Genomic DNA, 6,000 nt, shown 5'->3' on the forward strand with positions numbered 1-6,000 from the left:
TAAATCGAGTAACGTTTCTATGGAAACGACAGAAATTTCGTTTGGGATACGAGTATCTCCTTTCCGATGCACTATTCCTTCTTTACTTCATCCCTCGCTCCCTCACATTGACGAATTAACACGGAAATTCCGTCGCTATGAAATACTATGGGTTCTATGACTTCTCCTTCTAAATCGAGTATCGTTTCTATTGAAACGACAGGATATTGATCTGGGATACGAGTATCTCCTTTCCGATGCACTATTCTTTCTTTACTGATTCCCTGGCTAACTCACATTGACGATTTATCAGAGAAATTGCATCGCTATGGAACACTATGTGTTCAACGACTTCTGCTTTTAAATCAAGTAACGTTTCAATGGAAACGACAGGATTTACTTTTGGGATACGAGTATCTCCTTTCCGATGCACTATTCCTTCTTTACTGCATCCCCCGCTCCCTAACATTGACGAATAACCCGGAGATTGCGTCGCTATGAAATTCTGTGGGTTCTATGACTCATCCTTTTAAATCGAGCAACGTTTCTATGGAAACGACAGGATTTTCTTCTGGTATACGAGTATCTCCTTTCCGAAGCACTATTCCTTCTTTACTGCATCCCTGGCTCCCTCACATTGACGAATTAACACAGAAATTGCGTCGCTTTGAAATACTATGGGTTCTATGACTTCTTTTTCTAAATCGAGTAACGTTTCTACGAAAACAACGGGGTTTTCTTTTATGAAAGGAGTATCTCCTTTCCGATGCAGTATTAGTCCTTTACTGCATCCCTCGCTCCCTCACATTGACGAATAAGCATAGTAATTGCGTCGCTATGAAATACTATAGGTTCTATAATTTCTCCATCTAAATCGAGTAACGTTTCTATTTAAACGAAAGGATTTTGTTTTCGGATACAACTATCTCCGTTCCGGTGCACTATTCCTTCTTTACTTCATTACTTGCTCCCTCACATTGACGAATTATCCCAGAAATTGCGTCGCTATGAAATACTATGGGTTCTATGACTTCTCCTTCTAAATCGAGTAACGTTTCTATGGAAACGACAGGATTTTCTTCTGGTACACGAGTATCTCCTTTCCGATGCATTATTCCTTCTGTACTTTATCCCTCGCTCCCTCACATTGACGAATTAACACAGAAATTGCGTCGCTATGAAATACTACGGGTTCTATGACTTCTCCTTCTAAATCGAGTAACGTTTCTATGGAAACGACAGGATTTTCTTCTGGTATACGAGTATCTCCTTTCCGATGCGCTATTCCTTCTTTACTGAATCCCCCGCTCCCTCACATTGACGAATTAACACAGAAATTGCGTAGCTATTTAATACTATGGGTTCTATGAATTCTCCTACTAAATCTAGTAACGTTTCTATGGAAACGACAGAATTAGCTTTTGGGATACGAGTATCTCCTTTCCGATGCACTATTAGTTCCTTGCAGCATCCCCCGCTTCCTCACATTAGCGAATAAGCACAGAAATTGCGTAGCTTTGAAATACTATGGGTTCTATAACTTCTATTTCTAAATCGAGTAACGTTTCTATGGACTCGACAGAAATTTCTTTTGGGATACGAGTATCTCCTCTCCGATGCGCTATTCTCCCTTTACCACATCCCTCGCTCCCTCACACTGACGAATTAACACAGAAATTGCGTCGCTATGAAATACCATGGGTTCTATGACATCTCCTTCTAAATTGAGTAACGTTTCTATGGAAACGACAAGATTTTCTTTTTGGTTACGACTACCTCCTTTCCGATGCACTGTGAATGCACTATGCCTTCTGTACTGCATCCTTCGCTCCCTCACATTGGCGAATTAACACGGAAATTGCGTCGCTATGAAATACTATGGGTTCTATGACTTCTCCTTCTAAATCGAGTAACGTTTCTATTGGAACGACAGGATTTTCTTTTGGGATACGAGTATCTCCTTTCCGATGCACTATTCCGTCTTTACTGCATCCCTCGCTCCCTCACATTGACGAATTAACACAGATATTGCGTCGCTATTAAATACTATGGGTTCTATGGCTTCTCCCTCTAAGTCGAGTAACGTTTCTATGGAAACGACAGTATTTGCTTTTGGGATACGACTATCTCCTTTCCGATGCACTATTCCTTCTGTTCTGCATCCCTCGCTCCCTCACATTGGCGAATTAACATAGAAATTGCGTGGCTATGAAAGCTATGGGATATATGGCATCCCCTCCCAAATCGAGTAATGTTTCTATTGAAACGACAGGATTTTCCTTTGGGATACGAGTATCATCTTTCCGATGCACTATTCCTTCTGTACTGCATCCCTCGCTCGCTCACATTGACGAATTAACACAGAAATTGCGTCGCTACGAAATACTATATGTTCCATGAATTCTGCTTCCAAACCGAGTGATATATCTATGGAAACGTCAATATCATCTTTTGGGATACGAGTATCTCCTTTCCGTTGCACTATTAGTTCATTACTGCATCCCTCGCTCCCTCACATTGACGAATAAACACAGAAATTGCGACGCTATGAACTAGTATGGGTTCTATTACTTCTACTTCTAAATCGAGTATCGTTTCTATTGAAACGAAAGGCTTTGTTTTGGGATACGAGTATCTCCTTTCCGATGCACTATTCCTTCTTTACTGATTCCCTGGCTAACTCAAATTGACGATTTATCAGAGAAATTGCATCGCTATGGAACACTATGTGTTCAATGACTTCTCCTTCTAAATCAAGTAACGTTTCAATGGAAACGACAGGATTTACTTTTGGGATACGAGTATCTCCTTTCCGATGCACTATTCCTTCTTTACTGCATCCCCCGCTCCGTATCATTGACGAATAACCCGGAGATTGCGTCGCTATGAAATTCTGTGGGTTCTATGACTCATCCTTTTAAATCGAGTAACGTTTCTATGGAAACGAGTGGATTTTCTTTTGGTATACGAGTATCTAATTTCCGAAGCATTATTCCTTCTTTACTGCATCCCTGGCGCCCTCACATTGATGAATTAACACAAAAATTGCGTCGCTTTGAAATACTATGGGTTCTATGTTTTCTTTTTCTAAATCGAGTAACGTTTCTACGAAAACAACGGGGTTTTCTTTTATGATAGGAGTATCTCCTTTCCGATGCAGTATTAGTCCTTTACTGCATCCCTCGCTCCCTCACATTAACGAATAAACATAGAAATTGCGTCGCTATGAAATACTATGGGTTCTATGACTTCTCCTTCTAAATCGAGTAACGTTTCTATGGAAACGACAGGATTTTCTTCTGGTATACGAGTATCCCCTTTCCGATGAGCTATTCCTTCTTTACTGCGTCCCTCGCTCCCTCACATTGACGAATTAACACAGATATTGTGTCGCTATGGAATACTATGGGTTCCATGGGTTCTCCCTCTAAATCGAGTAACGTATCTATGGAAACGACAGGATTTCCTTTCATGAAGCGAGTATCTCCTTTCCGATGCACTATTAGTTCCTTACAGCATCCCCCGCTCCCTCACATTAACGAATAAGCACAGAAATTGCGTCGCTTTGAAATACTATGGGTTCTATAACTTCTCCTTGTAAATCGAGTAACGTTTCTATGGAAACGTCAGAAATTTCTTTTGGGATACGACTACCTCCTTTCCGATGCACTATGCATGCACTATGCCTTCTGTACTGCATCCTTCGCTCCCTCACATTGGCGAATTAACACGGAAATTGCGTCGCTATTAAATGCTATGGGTTCTACGACTTCTCCCTCTAAATCGAGTAACGTTTCTATGGAAACGACAGTATTTGCTTTTGGGATACGACTATCTCCTTTCCGATGAACTATTCCTTCTGTACTGCATCCCTCGCTCCCTCACTTTGGCGAATTAACATAGAAATTGCGTGGCTATGAAAGCTATGGGATATATGGCTTCCCCTCCTAAATCGAGTAATGTTTCTATTGAAACGACAAGATTTTCCTTTGGGATAAGAGTATCATCTTTCCGATGCACTATTCCTTCTGTACTGCATCCCTCGCTCCCTCACATTGACGAATTAACACAGAAATTGCGTCGCTACGAAATACTATGGGTTTCATGAATTCTGCTTCCAAACCGAGTGATACATCTATGGAAACGACAAGATCATCTTTTGGGATACGAGTATCTCCATTCCGTTGCACTATTAGTTCATTACTGCATCCCTCGCTCCCTCACATTGACGAATAAACACAGAAATTGCGACGCTATGAACTAGTATGGGTTCTATTACTTCTCCTTCTAAATCGAGTATCGTTTCTATTGAAACGACAGGATTTTGTTTTGGGATACGAGTATCTCCTTTCCGATGCACTATTCCTTCTTTACTGATTCCCTGGCTAACTCACATTGACGATTTATCAGAGAAATTGCATCGCTAGGGAACACTATGTGTTCAATGACTTCTCCTTCTAAATCAAGTAACGTTTCAATGGAAACGACAAGATTTACTTTTGGGAAACGAGTATCTCCTTTCCGATGCACTATTCCTTCTTTACTGCATCCCCCGCTCCCTAACATTCACGAATAACCCGGAGATCGCGTCGCTATGAAATACTGTGGGTTCTATGACTCATCCTTTTAAATCGAGTAACGTTTCTATGGAAACGAGAGGATTTTCTTTTGGTATACGAGTATCTCCTTTCCGAAGCACTATTCCTTCTTTACTGCATCCCTGGCTCCCTCACATTGACGAATTAACACAGAAATTGCGTCGCTTTGAAATATTATGGGTTCTATGACTTCTCCTTCTAAATCGAGTAACGTTTCTACGGAAACAACGGGGTTTTCTTTTGGGATACGAGTCTCTCCTTTCCGATGCACTATTCCTTCTTTACTGCATCCCTCGCATTTTCACATTGACGAATTAGCACTGAAATTGCGTGGCTATGAAATACTATGGGTTCTATGACTTCTCCTTCTAAATAGAGTATCGTTTCTATGGTAACGACAGGATTTTCTTCTGGTACACGAGTATCTCCTTTCCGATGCACTATTCCTTCTGTACTTTATCCCTCGCTCCCTCACATTGACGAATTAACACTGATATTGCGTCACTTTGAAATACAATGCGTTCTATGACTCCCCCTTCAAAATCGAGTAACGTTTCTATTGAAACCACAGCATTTTCTTTTGGGATAAGAGTATCCCCTTTCCGATGCACTATTCCCTCTTTGCTGCATCCCTCGCTCTCTCACATTGACGAATTAACGCGGAAATTGCGTCGCTTTGAAATACAATGCGTTCTATGACTCCCCCTTCAAAATCGAGTAACGCTTCTACTGAAACCACAGGATTTTCTTTTGGGATAAGGGTATCCGCTTTCCGATGCACTATTCCCTCTTTACTGCATCCCTCGCTCTCTCACGTTGACGAATTAACGCGGAAATTGCGCCGCTTTGAAATACAATGCGTTCTATGACTCCCCATTCAAAATCGAGTAACGCTTCTACTGAAACCACAGGATTTTCTTTTGGGATTAGAGTATACCCTTTCCGATGCACTATTCCCTCTTTACTGCATCCCTCGCTCTCTCACATTGACGAATTAACGCGGAAATTGCGTCGCTTTGATATACAATGCGTTCTATGACTCCCCCTTCAAAATCGAGTAACGCTTCTACTGAAACCAAAGGATTTTCTTTTGGGATAAGAGTATCCCCTTTCCGATGCACTATTCTCTCTTTACTGCATCCCTCGCTCTCTCACATTGACGAATTAACGCGGAAATTGCGTCGCTTTGAAATACAATGCGTTCTATGACTCCCCCTTCAAAATCGAGTAACGTTTCTATTGAAACCACAGCATTTTCTTTTGGGATAAGAGTATCCCCTTTCCGATGCACTATTCCCTCTTTGCCGCATATCTCGCTCTCTCACATTGACGAATTAACACAGAAATTGCGTCGCTATGAAATACTATGGGTTGTATGACTTCTCTTTCTAAATCGAGTATTGTTTCTATGGAAACGACAGGA

The sequence above is a fragment of the Schistocerca americana genome, unplaced genomic scaffold (assembly GCF_021461395.2).
Source record: "Schistocerca americana isolate TAMUIC-IGC-003095 unplaced genomic scaffold, iqSchAmer2.1 HiC_scaffold_18, whole genome shotgun sequence".
Lineage (NCBI taxonomy): Eukaryota > Metazoa > Arthropoda > Insecta > Orthoptera > Acrididae > Schistocerca > Schistocerca americana.